This window comes from Amaranthus tricolor, chromosome 10 (assembly GCF_026212465.1).
Source record: "Amaranthus tricolor cultivar Red isolate AtriRed21 chromosome 10, ASM2621246v1, whole genome shotgun sequence".
Classification (NCBI taxonomy): Eukaryota; Viridiplantae; Streptophyta; class Magnoliopsida; order Caryophyllales; family Amaranthaceae; genus Amaranthus; species Amaranthus tricolor.
In genome coordinates this window covers 24,152,146-24,174,886 of record NC_080056.1, presented here as the reverse complement: position 1 = coordinate 24,174,886, position 22,741 = coordinate 24,152,146, and the positions used below count along the sequence as shown (strand labels likewise).

At 31.6% G+C, this 22,741-nt stretch overlaps 1 long non-coding RNA gene and 1 pseudogene across 2 annotated transcripts; both read left to right on the top strand.

Moving 5' to 3' along the window:
- Positions 1–8,114: 8,114 nt before the first annotated feature.
- On the top strand, positions 8,115–12,011 carry LOC130825350 (uncharacterized). 2 transcript variants are annotated; one of them, XR_009046876.1, is made up of 4 exons: positions 8,115–8,234; positions 9,173–9,280; positions 9,608–9,702; positions 11,216–12,011. It is a non-coding gene; the product is annotated as an uncharacterized LOC130825350 (long non-coding RNA). The 2 variants fall into 2 exon arrangements; XR_009046877.1 differs by having other exon boundaries at positions 8,122–8,691.
- Positions 12,012–21,077: 9,066 nt separating this feature from the next.
- LOC130824994 (aminomethyltransferase, mitochondrial-like) overlaps positions 21,078–22,741 on the top strand; it is a 2,901-nt pseudogene continuing 1,237 nt past the window's right edge.

The window sequence follows — 22,741 nt, the reverse complement described above, 5'->3', positions numbered from 1 at the left end:
TTTCTAGGAACAGTACAGGAGACCCTGTGCTGGAGGGAATCAGAAAAGGGAACACCTATGTGGTGGACCTGGACACTGTTCCCAGAAACAGTCTAACGTGTTTAAGTGTTATTGAAGAAGACCCACTTCTTTGGCACAAGCGTCTAGGTCATGCTAGTTATTCATTGATTAACACATTAAGATCAAAAGACCTAGTAAGAGGATTACCTGCAATAAAGTTTCTTAAAAATGAAATATGTGATCCTTGTGCTAAAGGAAAACAAGTGCGGTCATCCTTTAAATCAAAGAACGTTGTGACTACCACTAGACCATTAGAATTAATTCATATGGATTTATGTGGACCAATGAGAACACAAAGCCGTAGTGGCAAAAAGTATGTGTTTGTTGTTGTTGATGATTATAGTAGATTCTCTTGGACCTTATTTTTGGCTAGCAAAGATGAAGCTTTTGATGAGTTTGTTTCCTTTGCTAATAAAACACAAAAATATACCAATAATCAAATTGTCCACATTAGGTCTGATCATGGAAAAGAATTTGAAAATTCAAACTTCATGAATTATTGCAATAAACATGGCATAAATCACAATTTTTCCGCACCTAGAACTCCACAACAAAATGGTGTAGTAGAAAGGAAAAATAGGACTTTAGAAGAAATGGCAAGGACCATGTTGATTGCTAGTGGTCTACCTAGGAATTTTTGGGCAGAAGCCGTTAATACTGCATGCTATATATTGAATCGTGTACTAATCAGACCCATCACTTCAAAGACACCCTATGAATTACTCAAAGGTGTTAAACCAAATATCTCCTATTTTCGTGTGTTTGGATGCAAATGTTTTGTACATGTAAATGGAAAACGAAACATAGGTAAATTTGATGAAAGAAGTGATGAGGCAGTATTTCTCGGTTATTCATCACAAAGCAAAGCTTACAGAGTTTATAATAAGAGAACAATGAGTGTTGAGGAGTCTGTTCACATAATATTTGATGAAACTAACTTTTCAACAAGTGAACAGGAAACAAGTAATATTAAAATAGGTCTTGCAAATTTGGAAGATGATGATGAAGGAATTAAAATGCAAGATCATGGAATAGCAGATGAACAGTCGATACAAGAAGAGGCAGAAGAAATTGACCAAATCCAGGAACTGCCAGCACAACAGGCCCAGCAGACTGTTCCCAATCCAGCTGTTCCCACAGATGAGCAAAATGATCCAGTAGCAGAACAGAATGTCAATCAAGTAGCTAAACAAGAACATACTACTGTTCCTTCACGAGAATTTGTGCCTAAACCTTGGAAGTATCAAAGATATCATCCTCTTGATTCGATCATAAGTGATATAAATAAGGGAACACAAACAAGATCCAATTGAGAAACTTTTGTGCACACTTTGCGTTCCTATCATCACTTGAACCTAAGAATCACGAAGAAGCTTTAAAGGATTCCGATTGGATAGTTGCCATGCAAGATGAATTGAATGAGTTTCAGAGAAATAAAGTGTGGCACTTGGAACCCAAACCGAAAGACAAGAAAGTTATTGGTTTGAAATGGGTATTTCGGAACAAGCTTGATGAGCATGGAATAATTGTTAGAAATAAAGCTAGACTTGTGGTTAAAGAGTATAATCAACAAGAAGGTATTGATTACACTGAGACTTTTGCTCCAGTAGCAAGGTTAGAGGCTATCCGAATCTTAATTTCTTTTGCTGCATTTATGAATTTTAAACTATATTAAATGGATGTGAAATGTGCTTTTTTGAATGGTTATCTTGATGAAGAAGTTTTTGTGGAACAACCCCCAGGTTTTGAGAATACCTCTTGTCCTAATCATGTCTACAAGCTTGACAAAGCCCTATATGGCTTAAAGCAAGCTCCTAGGCAATGGTACGAAAGAATTTCAAAGTTTTTGATTCAAAATAACTTTGTAAGAGGAAAAATCGACAAAACCTTGTTCTTTAAGAATAAAGGTTCTCATATTTTGGTTGTTCAAATCTATGTTGATGATATTGTCTTTGGTGCTACTAACGATTCATTATGTAAAGAATTTGCTAACCTAATCGGTACAGAATTTGAAATGAGCATGATGGGAGAATTAAATTTCTTTCTTGGTTTGCAAATTGAACAAACTGAAGATGGTATTTTTATTCATCAACAAAAATACATTAAAGAACTTCTTAAGAAATATGGACTAAATAATGCTAAAACCAATCATACACCTATGGCTACCAATGTTAGACTAGATGAAGACCTAAATGGAACTAATGTTGATCAAACTATGTATAGAGGCATGATAGGTTCTTTATTGTATCTAACTGCAAGTAGACCTGATATTTCCTTTAGTGTTGGTTTATGTGCTAGATTTCAATCAAATCCTAAAGAATCACATCTCACTGCAGTAAAACGTATTTTGAGATATTTGAAGGGAACAGACAACTTGTCCCTATTTTATCCTAAAAGTGATGTTTATGATTTAAAAGGTTTTAGTGATGCAGATTATGCTGGTGATCTTGTTAATAGAAAGAGTACATCAGGAATGGTACAATATCTTGGCTCATGTTTAGTTTCATGGAGTTCCAAGAAACAAAATACGGTTGCATTATCCACTGCAGAAGCTGAATACGTAGCAGCAGCAGCTTGCTGTTCCCAAGTGCTTTGGATAAAACAGCAACTTAGAGATTTTGGTATTAAAGTTGAATACATTCCTATCTATTGTGATAATACCAGTGCCATATGTATATCTAAAGATCCAGTACATCATTCACGTGCTAAACATATACATATTAGACATCATTTTCTTAAGGATAATGTAGAACACAAAAATATTGTATTGAAGCATGTTAACACAAATGAACAAGTTGCAGATATTCTGACCAAACCACTTCCTAGGGAACAATATGAAAAGATGAGATTTGAACTTGGTATGATCAAGCTCCACTAAAGTTAGTTGCATATATTTCCCATTGAAGCATCATGAAAATGAAAAGGTTAGGAATCAATTTCAAAATCTTGATTGAAAATCAATTATTGCATGGATCAGGTAAACACATAATAAAGTTTGTACTATGAATGTTTTTACGTTTGCATGTTGTTAATTCGAACAGACCAAAGCAATATGTTCATTATTTTCTCCATAACATTCATAATATCATAATTCATTCTTTTATTTTATTTTTATATTTTACTTCAAATTTAATATTTCATAATTTCGTCATATTTCACATTTTATTTCATATTTAATATTTCTTTTCAAGGCCAACTTATTTTTTAAAAATAATGGGAAACGGTTTTTTTTTTTTTTCACACAATCCTTCCATATCTAATGCATTAATGAAAAGGCTTTGATGAGATGGGACATTTGGTAACCGTCAACTCTCTTTAAAAAGCACTCACCACATCACAATCACTCAAACCGTCATCCTTCTCCTTCCTCACAAACAGTCACAAGAAACCGTCCTCCTTCTCCCTCAATCCTTCAAAACGCAAAAATGAAAACTCCAAAATCAAGATTAGGAAAGAAAGCATCCACATCCCACCAAACCATCCAGCCTACACCCTTAAACATTGTTCATCCATATCCATTGCTAAAAGATGCACCAGTACCCTCACCACCACAAGAAACCTCTGACAACATTCGACCAAAACGCAAATCATTCACACCAAAAAGTGAATCATCATCCCAAACTGCCAAACGTTTGAAGCAAGTCGACCCTAATAGTGCCGAGGAAATTGCTAAAGAGATGTCTGTTGGATTTGGGGTCGACAAATTCTGGTATGACTCTACTTACTTTCCACAACTTCATAACATTTTGAAATTTCAAGAATGGGAGGTTTTAATGACTGAATATAGTTGTAATTCCATCTTCCCAAACATCATGAGAGAGTTTATTTCAAACTTTTCAAATGACTATGGTATGTGTTCCAGTGTGGTTAGGAACATTAAAATAGAGTTTAACAGCGCTTTGTTGGCAGAATGGTTTAAAATTTCGAATGTAGGGTTTGATACATACAGTGTTGGTGCTAAGATAGTTTTCTCTGGAATAAATGAAAAAACAATCTTTAAGTTTTTAGGGGTTGAACAGAAACGGGGTAAAATCAGTCATAATGTGTTGTCTCCATTGCATAAATTACTTTATAATGTAGCACGAAGATTCATCTTGCCCCGAAACTCCAAGAGGAGTGAGGTGAGTCTGCGTGATGCAACTCTGATTTACTGCATGGACAATCAAATCAAAATCAATTTTCCATCTTTAATGATATCACATTTATCCGACTGTATAGAGAAAAAGAATGTTGTGGGGTATGGGGGGCTGTTAACTTGGATTTTTCGAAAATTTGAGGTTCCATTGGATGGGCTTGAGTTCCCAATGGGACCAAATATGAAGATTGGTGCACGTTGTTTGAAAAATTTGCATTTGAAGGTAAATGATGAAGGAGTGTTAATAAATGTAGTTTTTGTTGGTTCTGATGATGAGGAAGTAGAAGAAGAAGAAGTAGAAGAAGAGATTGAAAAGGAAGTAAAAATAAAAATAGAAAAAGAAAAAGAAAAGGAAGAAGAAGAAAAAGAAGAAGAAAGACAAGGGCCTGTTCCCAATGAAGTAGAAAATAAGGGGGAACAGGAAGAGGAGACAAAAATTGAGGGGGAACAAGGAGAAGCTTTAGGAGATTCTAGTGATGAGGAGATCGTAATTGCAAAGCTGAGGAAGGGTAAAGCCACTCAGAGGAAGAGTAGGAGGCTTGTTTCAAAAGGTAAGGCAGTAAAGGTTGATGATGTTACTTCAGAAATCAGTCCTGAGCCTACATCATATGAACCTCCCTCTCCTAAGCCAACCACTTCACCACCAACTCAACCCTTATCACCACCTCCATCACCCATCCACTTCACACCACCACCATTTCCATCCTCTCCTGGTGTTGGTTGTGCTGACCCTACTCCTTCAGCATCCTCGGATTCCATTCTTTCCAAGCTCCTTGATCTACAGTTTCAACTCATTGCATTTCAGGATGAAACTCGTGTCTTGCTTGCTTCAATTGTGGATCAGCTGAACCAAATGGAACAACGTCTTGGTGCCAAGCTGGACACAGTGGAGGTGCAGACTGAGTATATTGATGAAGAAGAGACTGACCCCTGAATCCTCTCCCTTTAGTTTTAACAAATGTGTTGGCTGTATTACTTCACAAACAATTTCTCTTTCTAATTTGTACCATCTGGGGATCTTGTTGATTTATATTGATTCTTATGAATGATATGTGTGCTGCTGTGTTGATTATGAATTTGGTGATAATCTGTGTTGCTAAGTTGTTGTGTTAATAAGTTATGTTAGGTTTATTTTAGATTAATTGTTTTATTATGTTAGTTTTATTATGTTAGTTTAATTAATCTTAGTTTATTCCATTTAAGTTTTAAGTTTATTTATTTTGAAAATTTTTGAAAAATTATTTGATATCTTCGAGTAAACTTTTTGATTATGAATGCTTGGTAAATTATATTCTAACAAGTTAATTTGCTAAGTTAATTAGAGTTACTTTAATCTCTAGTATGCTCTATGAGTTTTGTTTTACTCTATTCTCATTTAAGTTTGTTTATAAAGTTTGCCATCATCAAAAAGGGGGAATTTGTTGGCCTCTTAAGGTTTTGATGATGACTTCACTTTTAAATAAACAAACATATTTTTAGAGATTGTTTTGTAGGTATATATCCGATTTAGTTTGAATCGTTGATGAAGCCTATGACTTGGTTCGTGGAAGATGTACATGTCTTAATATGTCCAAGATGTTAGATAAGTGTTATAATGTTCAAAGTAGACGTACAGTCTACTGTTCCTAAAATGAACATTCTGACTGAAGTTGAAGCTGGAGACAGTACGTTATTCCTACGTAGCAGGTCTGAAGAATAGCATCGACTGAAAAATTGCGAATTAATTATTTTCTGTTTTTAAGTTGATGTAATGGGTTAGAATTAATTTAATTGCTTAAATTAATTAGTAAGTTAATTGGCTAATCTATTTTTAGGTTTTCTAAAAATAGCCCAAGACTTTTTCTTAATTAGATTTAGATCTCCTATTTTCTAGGATCTTATGTTTTTAACTCCAATGCTATTTTTAGCATTAAGGAAACTGATTTTTCTTTGAGCAAATAACAGCCGGACACTTTCATAATTCCACCACCTTTTGTTTTGAGAACGTGGGGGTAGTGGAGGTATGTTTGAGATAGTGGACGTTATGCTTATGGTAACTGCTGGTTGTTCCCACTATAAATAGAAGGGACTTTGCTCGAATCAAAAATCAATCCTTTTAGGATTCAAGAGTGTCCATTAAAGGGAGATCATCTTAAGAAAAATATTTTCAGTTTTCCAATGCCAATTAATTTATTATATTTTTCTTAAGTAATTATTTTAATTTTTAATCTCTTGAGAAATGGCCTTGTAAGGGTTAATGAGTGTTTTGTTGTAATTAGACTTATGGGAAGTCTAAGGGAATAGAGAATAGAAGCGTGAGAAGAGAAAGAGAAGGAGAGAAAGAGAAGAGAAGAGAAGTAGGCCTAAGTAGAGAAGCTTCGAGTGAAGCATTTAGAGAATTGAGAAGCTTCAAGTGAAGCAAACATTGTTTTGTGTAATTGTATTTAATTGCCTTAACATAGTGAGAATTTTGAAATCCCGGGGGGTCGTGGTTTTTCCTTCTTATTAGGCCAAGAAGGTTTCCACGTAAAATCTTTGTCTCCTTTAATTATTTTTCTTTTCGTTTTTTTTTTATGTTTAAGTTTTAGTTCTTTATTTAATATAATTCCGCAAAAAGTTGAGCTGAAATTCTAAACCTACTACACAACAATTCACCCCCCCCCTCTTGTTGCATTCGATCATCCATTAGCATTCCTACATATATATATATATATATATATATATATATATGTATATATATATATATATATATATATATATATATATATGTATATATATATATATATATATATATATATATATATATATATATATATATATATATATATATATATATATATATATATATATATATATATATATATATATATATATATATATATATATATATATATATATATATATATATATATATATATATATATATATATATATATATATATATATATATATATATATATATATATATATCTAGAGTTTGTTGTCTACATGAATTAAACCCAGGCAAATTATATTCCGTGTGTTTTGATCATTAAAAATTTTACGTTTTGATTTTGTGCTTTTAGAGTGATAAAAGTGTTATTAAGTGAGATTGAAGTATGTTATACAAATTTTAAGTCTAGGGGCATTTTCGTCATTTCATTAAAATAGGGGTGGCGAAGTTTAGTAACTTCGCCACCCCTATTTTAATGAAATGACGAAAATGCCCTAGACTTAAAATTTGTATAACATACTTCAGTCTCACTTAATAACACTTTTATCACTCTAAAAGCACAAAATCAAAACGTAAAATTTTTAATCGAATTTCTTATGTAAATCGAGGTAATTTTTAATCGAATTTCTTATTATTAATTATAATTATAATTATTAATTAACAAACATAATTTATGAACATAAACATTAATTATTATTAATAAAACATTATTAAATTATTTATTATTACAAATATAATTTAAAACATAAATATTAATTATTTCTAATTAATAATATAAATCATAAATATTAAAATTTTTGAAAAAAAAGAATACAATTGAAAATGCAAGTCGCACAAAACGTGCGACTGAACCACTCAGTGGCACAAATCGTGCGACTTGCATTTTCAATTGTTTTTTTTAAATTTAATATTTGTGATTTATGTTATTAATAGTAATAATTAATATTTATGTTATTAAATTATATTGTTAATAATAATTAATTTAATATTATTTTTATTAATAATAATTAATGTCTATGTTCATAAATTATGTTTGTTAATTAATTATTATTATTATTATTATTTTTTCTTAAAATTAGTTATAATGATAATAATGATAAAATTATATTAATAATTATTAAATAATATAATATGTTAATTAAATGTTTGTTAATTTAACCTATTAATTTAATATATATTATTTTTAAATGTTTATTAGTTATTGTTAAATTTAACTAAATTGGAAAGGTTGGCTTTATGTTTTATCTATTTGTTTTTTTGGCAAGAAAGAAGAACAAGAAATAGTTGATTTTTTGTTTTTTCACTACTTGGTTTGTGATTTGGGTTTTTCTTGTTAATTGACTCAAGGTACCGTTGTTAATTGCTGTAGACTACTATCTTGCTATGAGTTTTTTCTGCCTTGTTCTTCTTATTGTCGATCTAGATACTGATAACATTTTTAACTGATTTGACTTGATTTTTTATTCATTAGTTCATTTTCTTCCTGTCTCTGTTTTTTATTTTTTATTTATTTATTTTTTTTTACTTTAATTTAATATAATTTTTAATTGCTTTTGAATACAGTTGTTCAAATGCTGTAGTAAATCAACAATTTGGTTTTCATTTTATTTTTTCTAGGGAATATTTCGTGAAATAGTTCTTTTTAAGACTTTTTTTTGGCTAATTTATTATAGTTTTGTAGAAAATTATACTATTGAGTTTCTATACATAATTTTTCTGGAGTTAATTTATCTTAATTGGTAAGTTTGAAATTTGTCATCAAGTTTAGGAATACCCCCGACCACCACGTCTTCCTTTATGACAGGTATGAATTATGATTTTGAGTTCTCAATTTTTAGGATTTTTATTTTATTTTGATTTTTGAGTTGTTAGTTTTGATTTTGAATTTGATCTTCTTATCTATGATTGATGATTGTTCTTGTGTTGATTTTGATTTCTTCCTTATATTGAAAAAAAATAAAAAATAAAATCAATACCATTTGCCTTAATGGTTATATGGGGAATATAAAAGAATCTTATTAGCATTAATGGTTATATGTAGCCCTTAGGGCTACATATAACATTTGCCTTAATTTATTAAAGATAGTAATAGAGTGATTTATGATTTTTGGGTTTTAATTAAATTAAAGGAAAATTTATCCAGAATAATCTAACCTATTCACGATTTTTCTAAAATAATCCCAACTATCGATGGGTTTTCAATTCAATCTGCTTCATTTTTAGTTTTTTTTCATTATTTTGTTTTTTCTTACTAATTTTGTTGTTTTATTATGTTTTTATTGCAGTAATATCAGGTTATTACAAGCTGGGGTTTTGTTTGCAAAAAGTGACATGACTTTCCAAAAACTTTATGGTATCGAAAAGCTTCAAATTCGCCATATTTTGCTTAAATGGTATAATTCCGTTTCTTTTTTGATGTACAATTAGTACTGGTTTTTGACAACTGTAATTCAATTCTTTCTGGGATTTTCTATTCAAAATAAAAATTTTATTTTGTTTAACTGCTGAATCTATTCACCTCATTCTGTGTGGTTACGCATGAATTTAGTGAATTTCTACTGCGGGGCATTTGTAACAGCGTGTTGCGAGTATTTGTTTTCCCCTTTTATTAAGCATTGGTCAGCCATCAGCATGTACTGCCTTGATTTGAATGAACTTATAATTGAAACATGGATGAACAATGTCTGTTATTTAACTGACATGGTTTATTGAGTTTGCAGATACAGACAGATTCAGAGGAGCTACATATAATTAAGACCAGGGAATCACTCTTAGATATTCTAACTGAGCATGTCAAGACCAACCATGAGTACGAGTAAGTTGCCTAGCTCATCACTCTTCTTTAGCCCATCACTCTTCTTTAGTTCAATGATTGGCCAATTTCTTACAACCCCCAAACTCCAAAGGTATTATGCCTAAATACTCATTTTGTCCCTTTTGTAATTGCTACACAACATTCAAAAAACTTTCACTTGATTTGCTTTATGTTGCGAATTCAAGGGGACAGAGAAGTATTGAATATTAATGCCCAAGGGTTCCTTTAATAGTCCCTATTATTGATATTCTGTCATCCAAGTGTTTATGTAAGCCAATATATGCAAGTTCTCTTATTTAAACCATCATTTAGGATTATCTGGAAAGATGCAAATAGGCAATCTTCTTGTGCTAAATGCCTAAATTGATATAGTAGACCATTAGAACAATAATTTGATTGCCTATTTAACTGTGAATTGTGATGATCATTGAAGTCTTGTAGGAGTACTTAATGGTGTAGTTTGTATCATTATTCTAAGTTAAAATTACAAATGCATAATTTTTCCTGTGTGGGAAATTTATTTTTTTCTCGATCATAGGGTAAGTTGAGGGAAAGAGAAGGCTAGGTGAGAATCGAAGTTAAATCCTTTCTTGGGAAAAGTGGTACTTGCTTTGACCGAGACAAGACTCGATTCTCCAACTATAGGATGTTATGCTATGTCATTGGTTTGTTATTTTTGCTGAGTACCTGAAGTTATAGCTATGCCTATAGTGGGTGGACATGCCCCATATCTCGAGTAGCTCAAGAATAGGACAAGTGACTGAGTCTTAGCATCGGTGCTGAAACAACAAATTATGACTGTATTTTTCGCTTGTTAAATGGAAAGTTACTTGATGGCGCTCTTTCATCATTTTATTTTCTATGTTCCTCTATGTGGATTATAAAAATGATTGGAAAAATTGAGATTTATAAATTTATCTATTAGGTTGTCTTCTGAATATGAATTTCATTATTCAATAAATTAGAATCTAATCTATTGAAGGTATTTTTCAAATTTCGCTTAAATTATTTTTTTGTCCCTTGAATTTGGTATATAACGTTTTAAAAGCATTCCTATTTACGTTTTATATCAAATTTAAAGGGACTAAAGAGTAATTTGCAACATGTTATTACAAGTTATTATGACAAAGTGGCTAGCATGTTATAGGTTGAACAAATTGTTGAAATAAAGTTTCTATTTGTCTATTTTAAGCCCTTTTAGTCATTACAGTTTTATCCGAAATCATATGCCATGATCATTTTTTACAGGCATGTATCTCACAACTTTGGTCAAAATATGTACTTGTTGAGTTTTAGGTTTTTTTTCACTTATTCAAAAAAAAAAATATTAGAACAAAATAAAAAGGAAAAAAGAATAATAAGCAAAAAATAATGAGTCATTAAATTTTATTTTCTGTTAGTAGATAATGGGATTTATTTCATAAATTGCTCGCTCATTTTTAAATTGTAGGATGATATTATTTTATATTGTATGAAAAACTTCTTTTTACTTATGAACTATGTCGAATTTTAGGTAGGCAAATGAGGATAGAGCATAAATTGTTCAAGTGCTTCCATCAGATGCAGACAAGTTTGGAATTATGATATTGTCTGTTGAAACTTTATTAAATATTGTCTGTTGAATCTTTATTGAATACTTAATGGTGTTTGGAATTATGATATTCTTTATGACCTCAAAAAGTAGGAGTGCCACCATAATTATTCATGTACATAATTTTATTAGAGTTGATTTTCCACTAAAAATAAGCAGACCAATAAAATGTTGCTGAATGTAAGCTTCAAATGTTTCTGTTGACATTTTCAATATAATACTCCAATGCTTCATGGGTTTTGTTGCTATTGTTTGGAACCTAGAACAAAAAATTGTTGGCTTTGTAGTAGTAGTGCTTTTTGCATGTAAAGGGATGCTCAATAGTCCCTTTTTATTTTGGAACCTATATCCAATATAAACATTTTCCATACGCTTCGCTTTTCAAGAATTTGTAACATTTTTTTATGAAATTCGATATTATATTATAAAATAAGCAAAATCAAAAAAGATAAATAAAAATAACAAAACTCTCACTCAATCAAATCCTGCCACATTTATTAACCTTACAAATAACCGTTATTTACTAAGACTTTCTCCTGTTAATTGGCTATAATTACTTCAATTGAGGTGAGTTCTTTAATCGTGTCAACATTCAAAAACTAACTGTGAAGTTAATGGCATCCAGAAATCAAAACGCTGAAACTAAAAACAAAAAACAAAATTTAAAAATCAATAAAGACAACAACCAAAAATAGATGAGGACAAGATTCATACATCAAAGAATAAGTATCAATTGGGTGAGTATCCCCAATACTCCTTCTCTCATCAACAATCTCAGTAGCTTTAGCACTTTCAGCATTGTACCCAGGTGAGCGAACATACATAAAACTAATAGCTTGCATTATATCCAAGCTTTCTTTCTTCTTCTGAGAAAGTAGCGACTTTTGGCGAAGAAAATCTTGCTCTTATGCATACTGAAAACAACACAAATGGGAAATTAAATCGAAGAAACCGTTAAAAACCCTAAAAATCAAAACCAAATGTAAAAGAAGAACAATCAAATCCCTCTTAATTCATTTCAAAAATGACTTTAAAAACCTTAAATCTGACCTTAATCTCCAAATTGAAAAGAACCCTAAATCTCTGAAGAAGTAGTTTCAATCAACACGAAGAAGCAAGAATAAGTACAATAGAAAGACCCAATTCGAAGACCCAATTCGTTACAAAAATGACTTTAAAAACCCTAAATCTGACCTTAAACTCCAAATTGAAAAGAACCTTAAATCTCTGAAGAAGTAGTTTCAACCAACATGAGGAAGCGAGAATAAGTGCAAGAAAAAGACCCAATTCGAAGACTCAATTTGTTATAAAAATGACTTTAAAAACCCTAAATTTGACCTTAATCTCCGAATTGAAAGAACCTAAATCTCTGAAAAAGTAGTTTCAACCAACATGAGGAAGCAAAAATCTGCACAATAATCAAAGAAAGGGACTTCACCATAAAAATATATATCAGTGTCTTTTTATTAATTCTCCAAAATTAAGAAAAAAATAGCATAATTCGAATTTAACCATTTACAACATTACCTATATCAGAAACAGAACCATATGACCATCAACAGATTATAAACAACCTTACAATCAAAAGAAAATTCAAAATAACAGCAAATTAGATCAAAAACCTTAATATAAAAGTGAAGCCCAGAACTGAAAAAAACAAAATAATTGGTTCGAAAACCTAAATCTGCTTATGAAATGGAGAGACAATATTGAATTAACCATTTACAATATTACCTATATTAGAAACAACACAAAATGACCATCAACAAATCATAAACAACATCACAGTCAACAGAGAATTCAAAACAACAACGAATTCACCAGGAAAATCAAGACAAATCAACAGAAAAATAAAATTGAAGACCAATAATTTTCATTTGAAGTGAGGAATTGAAGATGAACCAATTAAGAGGGAAACAAGAAGATGGGGACAAGCAGGGAGAAGAGAGAAGTAAGAAGATAAGAAACAACAAACAAAAAGGACGAAAAAGAAGTAAAAAAACAAAAAACAATACCCTCCAAAAGTGAATCAAAGTTCAATCAATATCTTAAATGAAGATTAAGAAACATGAAAGACCAAAGCAAACAAATCAACTCCACGTGGACCAATCTGGGAAAAAGACATGCCAAGTTGAAATTTAACCATTCAAAAACAGCACAATATGACCATCAACAGATCAGAAATAACATCACAGTTAGCAGAAAATTCAAAATAGCAACAGATTCACCAGGAAAATCAGGACAAATCAGCAGAAAAATAAAATTGAAGACCAATAATTTCCATTTGAAGTGAGAAATTAAAGATGAACCAATTCAGAGAGAAGGAAGAAGATGGGGAAAAGAAGGGAGAAGAGAAAAGTAAGAAGACCCAACAACGGACAAAAAGGACGCAAAAGAAGTAAAAAAATTACCCTCCAAAAATCAATCAAACTTCAATCAATATCTCAAATGAAGATTAAGAAACATGATAGACTAAAGCAAACAAATCGACTCCACGTGGACCAATTTGAGAAAAAGACATGTCAAGTCGGAATTAGGAAAGATGATGGAAAGTAGGAGAAAAGTTAGTGTTTCTCTCATGCCAGCTATTGACAAAAGAGTATAATCATGATCGAAGAGGTTTCACTGAAGGAGCTCCTAAGGAGTAAAGTGTTACCAGACAAAATCAAATGTTGTACTAAAACTCAATTAAAATGAGAGATGCTAAAATACATGGGTGATAGTTATTTTATGCTTTGAATCTATCAAGACAAAGGTTGCCTTGCAATTTTAAACATGGGTGACAACAGGCACCCAAAGAAAGGAAGCAATACCGACATCCAGTTGAGCCCTTCAGTAGAAGTTACTAAGAAATGATTTAAAAAGTAACATAGTATTACAAATTTAAATCATTAAAAAAAAAAAATCCAACATAGACATAAGTTTGACCTTAAGTACTAAATTTCCTGGAGATGTATGATTTTCGGCAAGGAAAAGTGCAATAACATGATTTCAGCAAGAGCTTAATGCTTCAATAAGACATACCACTAAACTTTAAAACAAAGCCAATATAGGATTAAATAAGTAATCCAGAAATTTTTGCTACTTGGCAAACCAAAGTTAATATTTGTGAATAGTCTCCAATTCATTACTCCATTGTTCATTTATCAAGTCTATCAACTATAACAAAAACAACAATTTTAACCAAAAGTCAGAAAAAAGAAAATGGTAAAGAGGAAAGCTCAAGAAATCATACCTCATTTTCCATGGCCAAATAGTTCAACTCCGAATAGTTACCTAATCTCATAAAGTAAACCAAATTTTATCTCGGTTAATAAAAAGGTGAAATAAAGAAACACGTACCACTAAACTGAAATCAGGGAAAAAAGAAATTGATGATCTGAATAATCATCAAGGTACTCCCTCCGTCCCATAAAACTTGCATTCACCTTTTTAGTCTGTCTCAAAGAATTTGGTAAAATTTTGTTTTTTGTATAACTCTATACTTCACTAATTTTTTTAATCTCATACACACATTTCACCCAACTCAAAATAAACTTTTTCCAAACTCTTGTAGGTACAGTGCATGAATCAGATGCCAGAGCATTACTACTGGAAATAATACTTTTTAAAAATATAAAGGAAACAAATAAAATTTAGAACATTAACAGCATTATAATATCACCAACTATCAATTTCAAAGAGTAGTTTGTTCAATTATTGCAAGAGAAAGCATATGAATGCTTTCATCACAGTTAAAAATTTCATAGGTTACATTTCAAACACCATAGGTAACAGATAGTAACCATCACCAATGGAAAATTGAATTGAAGAAACCGTAAGAAACCCTAAAAATCAAAATCAAATGTAACAGAAGAACATTCCAATCCCTCTTAATTCATTACAAAATGACTTTAGGGTATGTTTGGATTGGGCCATTTCATTTGAATTGATGGAATTGGGCCAATTTCATTGTTTGGCTAAGCTTAAAAATTAAAATTGGAATTGGCCCAATTCCAACACAATTCCAACCCAAGTAAAAAACAAACTCTTCATTTCCAACCCATACCTTCCCTAATTTCAATTCCTATTCAGCCCAAATATTTTCTCTCTCCTCCCTTCTCTTCGACATTCATTTGCTGCTCTCTTCTTTGACATCATTGCTGCTCCCATCAACATCATTGATGCTCCCATCTTCGACATCATTGCTGCTGCTCCTATCTTCGAGTAAGTTTGATCTGCTTCATTCGCTAATTCTTCATTCTGATTCGTTGTGATTATACTTGCAATTTGTAAAATATTGTGAATTTAGGTATTGTTAGCTAGTTTATTTTTGTGAGATCTGATTTTCTAATGCAATTATTTTTGTGAGATCTGATATTCTGCCCTAGAAATCATCTCACAAATACCAAAAAGTCTACATAAGCTATTAAAATCGCTTCCTGCAGAAACAATCAGATGTTGAGCATAAACTTTATAATTTATTAAGGGTTTCAATAAAATAGTATTTAAATAATGGAGTTCAGAACTTGTAGTTTTTGATAGTGGTTGAGCATGTTGTAGTTCTTTCGTTGTATGAGCATGTCAGTATCGCAACTTGCTATACTTCTATCCAAGCAAGGATTTTAAATTTGATTTCTTAATTGTTCTACTCTGTCTTGGTCCTTTGATCTGCCTTGGTCTGTCAGTTGCACTTCACTCTTTTTTTTGGGCTCTAAAATATACTTGTGTTTTAGTTATCAATTTGCATCTACAAGCTTTTATTTATTAATGTTACGATGTTATTAATTAATTAAACATTGGTTATATTATGTCTCAGTATACCATGTCTCATATCGACAAGTTTCTATTGTTAGAAACCGAACTAGAGATGACAATAGTGATAGCGATGACGATGAAATGGAACTAATTGCAAAAGTTAGTGGCTTTATTATGGTTGTAGTGGGAGCATGGTTTGATAGGTTTCAGCATAAAGAAGTACCTTGGAACGAACATAAACGTGCAATTAAAAGAGCATATTGGTTGGATTCCCTCATGAATGATAGGATTTGTAAAGAGCGGTTACGTATGGATCACAGATGTTTTGATAAGTTATGCGAGGTTTTAGTTACTAGAGGAGACCTAGTTACTACTAGGAATGTGACCGTAATAGAAATTGTTGCTTTTTTTTCTACATACTCTTGCCCATGATCTGAAGAATAGAACTAATGGTGCCGTGTTCACTCGTTCAGGAGAAACGTTAAGCCGTCAATTCCATACCGTGCTCAAAGCTGTGATGAAAATAGGCAATATCAAGCAAGTAGATTTCAATGTGACTTATGATGGAGACAACAAGTGGAAGTGGTTTGAGGGGGCACTTGGGGCACTTGATGGGACACTTATTAAGATGACAGTTCCCGTCGAAGATCGACCTAGATATAGAGATAGGAAAGGAGATATTACTACCAATGTACTAGCTACATGTGATCCAAGTCTTCAGTTCAATTATGTTTTGCCTGGTTGGTAGGGATCGGCTTCTGATCCTCGCATTTTAGGGGACGCCCTCCGAAGACCTAATGGTCTCAATGTTCCTAGGAGTAAACAAAACCTCAAGTAGCTTAAAATTATAATTCTTTATAATTTTACTTTCTTATATAATTTCTTTTAATGTCACAGATAAATATTTTCTTGTTGATTTGGGATATTCTAATGCACAAGGCTTCTTGGCTCCATATAAAGGTACACGTTACCATTTAAACTTGTGGAGAGGAAGTGCTCCTACAAACTACAAAGAATTGTTCAACTTGCGTCATTCATCCGCACGTAATACTATTGAAAGAGCCTTTGGGTTATTGAAAAAGAGGTGGGCTATATTGAGGAAAAGTAGCTTTTATGATAAGCAAACACAATTAAGAATCATAAATGCATGCTTTGTTCTCCATTATTTTGTTAGAGAAGAAAATTTGGATGAGGAGAATTTGTTAAATGAGGTGGATGATGATTTATCAAATGTAGAAGCTTTTGATACAATGAAGGATGAAGGGGAGGATTTCATTTCAACGGCACAAGCCTCACCTCAATGGAACAACTTAAGAGATGAAATGTCACAAAAAATGTTCCGAGAATACCAAGATCGAAGGGGGGCTAGTTGATTGTGGTTATTTTTATTCTCTAGTAGTATAGGTGTGTGAATGTGAATTTAGTACAATGTTTTGTATTCATATGCCAACACTTGTGATTGATTTTAGATAATGAAACCTTCTAAATGTGTTGTTTTGTTTTTGGTAGGTAATGAGCAATAAAAGAAGCTATGTGTCTTGGAATAAGCAGATGGATGACATTCTTACTCGAGCTTTGTTAGAACAAATCAACAACAAGGAAAAAGGAGATGGAGACTTTAAGCCTCAAGCTTACCAAGCTGTTGTTGATGAGTAAAAGAAAGAGTTAGGCATTGTACTTAATGTGGATCATGTGAGAAACCGAACTAAGTCTTAGAAGAAACACTATGGCTGCATCACGGACATCAAGACTTATACAAAATTTAAGTGGGATGATGAAAAAAATAATCGTAATCACAATGGAAGATTTACCTCAATGGACAGAATATATTAAGGTATGTATGGCTGAGTTTCTACTTGTATATTTCATTGATTAACTAGAGTATATAATTTATAGATGGATTCCTTTTATTCTGAGTTGTTTAAATGATATATAGATGGCTTTCTCCAAATCACAGTAGTACTCTGAGTTGTTTCCAGTTGCATATTCTTAGTTTTTTAAGAATCTGATCTGCTCAAATGTGCTTCCTGTACCAATATTATTGTTTCCTAAATTGTGTTACTATTGCTTATTTGCTTCTTCGTTTGCTAAATTGGGATTGTGATCGAGTAGGTAAACCAAAATGCTGCCCCTTATCGCAACAAGTGCATAGAAAATTGGGAAGATATTTTCACTTTATTTGGTGCGGATAGAGCCGTCTAGGATGGTGTAGAACAACACGAGGAGGCAGCGGATGCCATGGAGGGGGAGACGATCTGTGAACGAACAAGCTCTTCTAAGGATCCAACTAACTCAAGCTCTCACAAGCGGAAAAAGGATAGTGTAGCTAATGCGGTAAATAGTTTTGCCGAGTCATTTAGAGAGTACGTGCAAAGCAAGATTAAAGACACTCCGAAACTAACTTGTCAAGAGATTCACACTGTTGTTTCTCAAGTGCTTGGTATTTCTAGGATTTAGACTATGCGGGCAGTAAAGAAGTTTATGAATGGTAATCCCGACGAGTTTCTGATGTTGAAAGAACTACCGGAGGATGAGAAACTCAACTGGATACTCTTATGCCTTGACGAGTAGTTTGTACGTTACACTTTTGATATTCTATGTTAAGATAACTTTTAATGTGACAATTTCGGATTATTGTAATATCATAATACATTTTATTTGCTAATATTTAATATTTTTGGTTTAATGTAATTACAAGGTCAAACAATGGTAAAGAATTTAAATTTGGGAATTCAATTCCAATATTTTCCAAACAACTATGTGGATTTGAAATATGGGAATTAAATTCTTTGATTTCCAAACGAGATTGAGGAATTGGAATTGAAATTGGAATTTAAATACATAATTTCAATTTCTTGAATTGAATTACAAAAATTCAAATGAAATTCGTGTTTCCAAACGCTACCTTAAGAAAATTCAAGTGAAAAGTTTTATTGCACACATTTTTGTTGGTTAATAATTTTGATATGAACGTCGAATAGCATTTGAATGTTTGTAAGACTAAGATCTTTCTTGTTAGGATAGTGTAGTAGGATATATTGACTGTGTTTATCAATTGATATATTGTTTTATTTTTATATGTATCATAAACAAAAGATAATTAAGTTTAATTTTTTTATTTACGAGGCTGTAATTAACTATATTAAAACTTTGTTTATACTCTTAATTTTAGACAAAACAAAATACATGCCGTACAAACACTTTAGAACAACTATAACTTTACTGATTCAAATGCTAAGCAAGAATCCGCATAATACATAATAGATATTGCATTAATCCGTAAATTTCCTTCTCACTTTATATCAAACTCAAACTTAAAAACTTCAATAAGTACGTAGTACTTCTATTTACTTGTTAGGATATTAGCAACTTCTTTTAGACCTACATTATGTACCTTCAATAACACCATCAAGCAAAATCATTTAAAGCCTCATCTTCAACTTCACGTCGCCAACATGAGATGCATACTAAATACTTTCGATTTGAGCTGATTTTTTAAGGAAAATATGATTTCTTGAGGGACCGCGTATCCTATAATTTTAAACGAATTAATATACTTCACGTCGCCAACTAGTAACAATTAATATACTTCTAAAAAGTACTATAATTTGACTTTTCAACGAATTGTTTTTTAGATATTCAAATATTTTCATCTACTATTTAACTCCAAAGTATTAGTACCAGTGCAATTTGTAGTAATATATAATTGTACTACTTCAGTAAAGTTTTTAATTGATATATTTTTAGTTATATCTCTAAATATTTGATATTTTAATAAATTATTTTGTCGTATCCCCACATCCGTATTCAACAATAGAACGGTGTCTGCGTATCCTATAATTTTAAAATTGCAGTATGGAACACTAGGATCAACACCCATGTGCTATAATTATATCCAAGTTCAAGTAACATTGATTTGATGTATTCCTATTATTTTACTATTTTTTTCGTAAAAATCTTTCACCACTTTTTTTTATTTTAAAACTAATTTTTTTTTCTCTTTAATTTAGATGTCATTTACACCATTTTAACAAGATTGAAATAATTTTATAAATAATATAATAACATTTGTATTTTGCTTGGACAAAGCAAATGGATAATTAATAAAAGTTCTAATTGAAAATTATAGTTTATAGGTTACAATTATGATTACTTAAATTTTAAATAGAATTAATGTTTACATAGGAGACCAAAATTGAAGGAACATCTGCTTAAATAGTAGTTTGATAAATGCAAACTTTTATTCGAATTGAAAAACTTAACTCTGTAGTTTTGGTGTAATATTAAATTTAGTTTATACCAACTTTATTTTCATTTCAGCTAAATTTTCACTAGTTACATTGTAAGGCAAGTTTAATTGAATTAACTTCTACAATTTCATTTCAATTACCCAGACTATTAAAATTTAAAACATTATTTTAATTTAAAATTTACAATAAATAAGATTTCTTAGAGAGAGTGCGTGCGTAGCAAGTGGACAGCCAACTAGTTTTTTATAAAAATTTTGTATAAATTTGTGGAAGAACAAGATAATAAAAACAACTTGGTATAAGTAATATCTGTAAGATGAAGAAAATTTGGGTGAGATCATGAGATAAAGAAAATTTTACATTTAATGGGTCGAATTGGGCCAAAAGTAGTTTGTAAGGACCAATTTCAACTGTTATATTTGTGAAAATTTGAAATAAATGAGATTATTTATCTACTTAATTTCAAATATAAGATTCGGAAAACTTATGTTCCAAAATAAGCTTCCGTACGTCTAAATCTAGCCTCGGGTAAGTCGCTGTTACTAACAGCGAATAAGGGGAAATAAAATAAAAATTAAAAAGTTGAAAGTCGCTGTTAGTAACAGCGACTATGAAGTTTAAAAAAAAAAATTCCAAATATTCTCCTGGGCCAAGACTCACATAACAGCAAGCCCAAAGCCCATTCACTTTAACCTTTAAACAGTTATCTAATATCAGATGAACTAACTATAAAAACTTGTTATTGTTTGATTAATCTTCCGATGTGAGACTGTTGGTCGAAAATTTGATACAAAGAGATGAGAGGAGGAAACCTATGGCAGCTTGGGCAATCAATCACTAGGCGCCTCGCTCAATCTCAGAAGAAAGCTGTTACTCGTCGGTTTTTTGCCAGTGAGGGAGACCTCAAGAAGACTGCCCTTTATGACTTCCATGTTGCAAATGGTGGGAAAATGGTGCCTTTTGCTGGTTGGAGCATGCCAATTCAGTATAAGGACTCAATTATGGATTCTACTGTGAACTGTAGAGAGAATGGTAGTCTTTTTGATGTTGCTCATATGTGTGGACTGAGCCTTAAGGGAAAGGATTGCATCTCTTTCCTCGAAAAACTTGTTATTGGTGATATTGCTGGGCTCGCCGCTGGCACCGGAACTTTATCGGTGTTTACTAATGAGAAGGGTGGTTCAATTGATGACACTGTAATCACCAAAGTGAAGGATGATCACATATATCTGGTCGTTAATGCGGGTTGCAGAGATAAGGATTTGGCTCATATCGAGGAGCATATGAAAGTATTTAAATCAAAAGGAGGTGATGTGTCATGGCACATTCATGATGAAAGATCTCTTCTTGCTCTGCAGGTTGATTTCTTAATCTGCTTCTAGGACGGGGTAAACTCTACAGCCCCTCACTTCCAGGCAAAAAACAAGCATTACATTCCTTCCATTCCGAAGGCAAGGTAAGACTCACTGGGCTGGGTGCTCGAGACAGTCTAAGGCTTGAGTCTGGGTTGTGTCTGTATGGCAATGATCTTGAACAGCATATCACGCCGATTGAGGCAGGACTAACATGGGCTGTCGGAAAGAGGAGAAGAGCAGAAGGTGGTTTCCTTGGCGCAGAAGTGATACTATTTTTTCGACCCACCATCCCACATCGGAAGATTAATCAAACAATAACAAGTTTTTATAGTTAGTTCATCTGATATTAGATAATTGTTTAAAGGTTAAAGTGAATGGGCTTTGGGCTTGCTGTTATGTGAGTTTTGGCCCAGGAGAATATTTGGAATTTTTTTTTTTTAAACTTCATAGTCGCTGTTAGTAACAGCGACTTTCAACTTTTTAATTTTTATTTTATTTCCCCTTATTCGCTGTTAGTAACAGCGACTTACCCAAGGCTAGGCTTGGACGTACGGAAACTTATTTTGGAACATAAGTTTTCCCGAATCTTATATTTGAAATTAAGTAGATAAATAATCTCATTTATTTCAACTTTTAAAATTGTTTTCATTTAGTAGGCTTTCACATTTTGTAATTTGAATATCATATCACTTGCTAACATGACTTTACATGTGGTATTGCCCGAACATGGTTTACATGTGATCGTACATATGGCATACATTCTAATTTTTAAAAATTAATATGATAATTCAATTTATTTAATTTTAATAAATTTATTTTATTCTATTCTATTTATTTATTTAATTAATTAAATTTAATTATGAAATTCATCTTAAAGTTACTTTATTATATATATTATTATAAATTATGGTTTTTAGATTAGATTTAATTTTTTAAATTAGCCTAATAAACTTAAACTTTTTACTCATGCTACCAATTTTATTATTAAAAAAAAACATCACAATCACCTTTATGGGACAATTAGTTTGATATTCAAATCAAATTGACTACTCATACGCTTTTTTTCCAAAACAAAAAAATGAGAAAAAATTTATGACATTTTTATC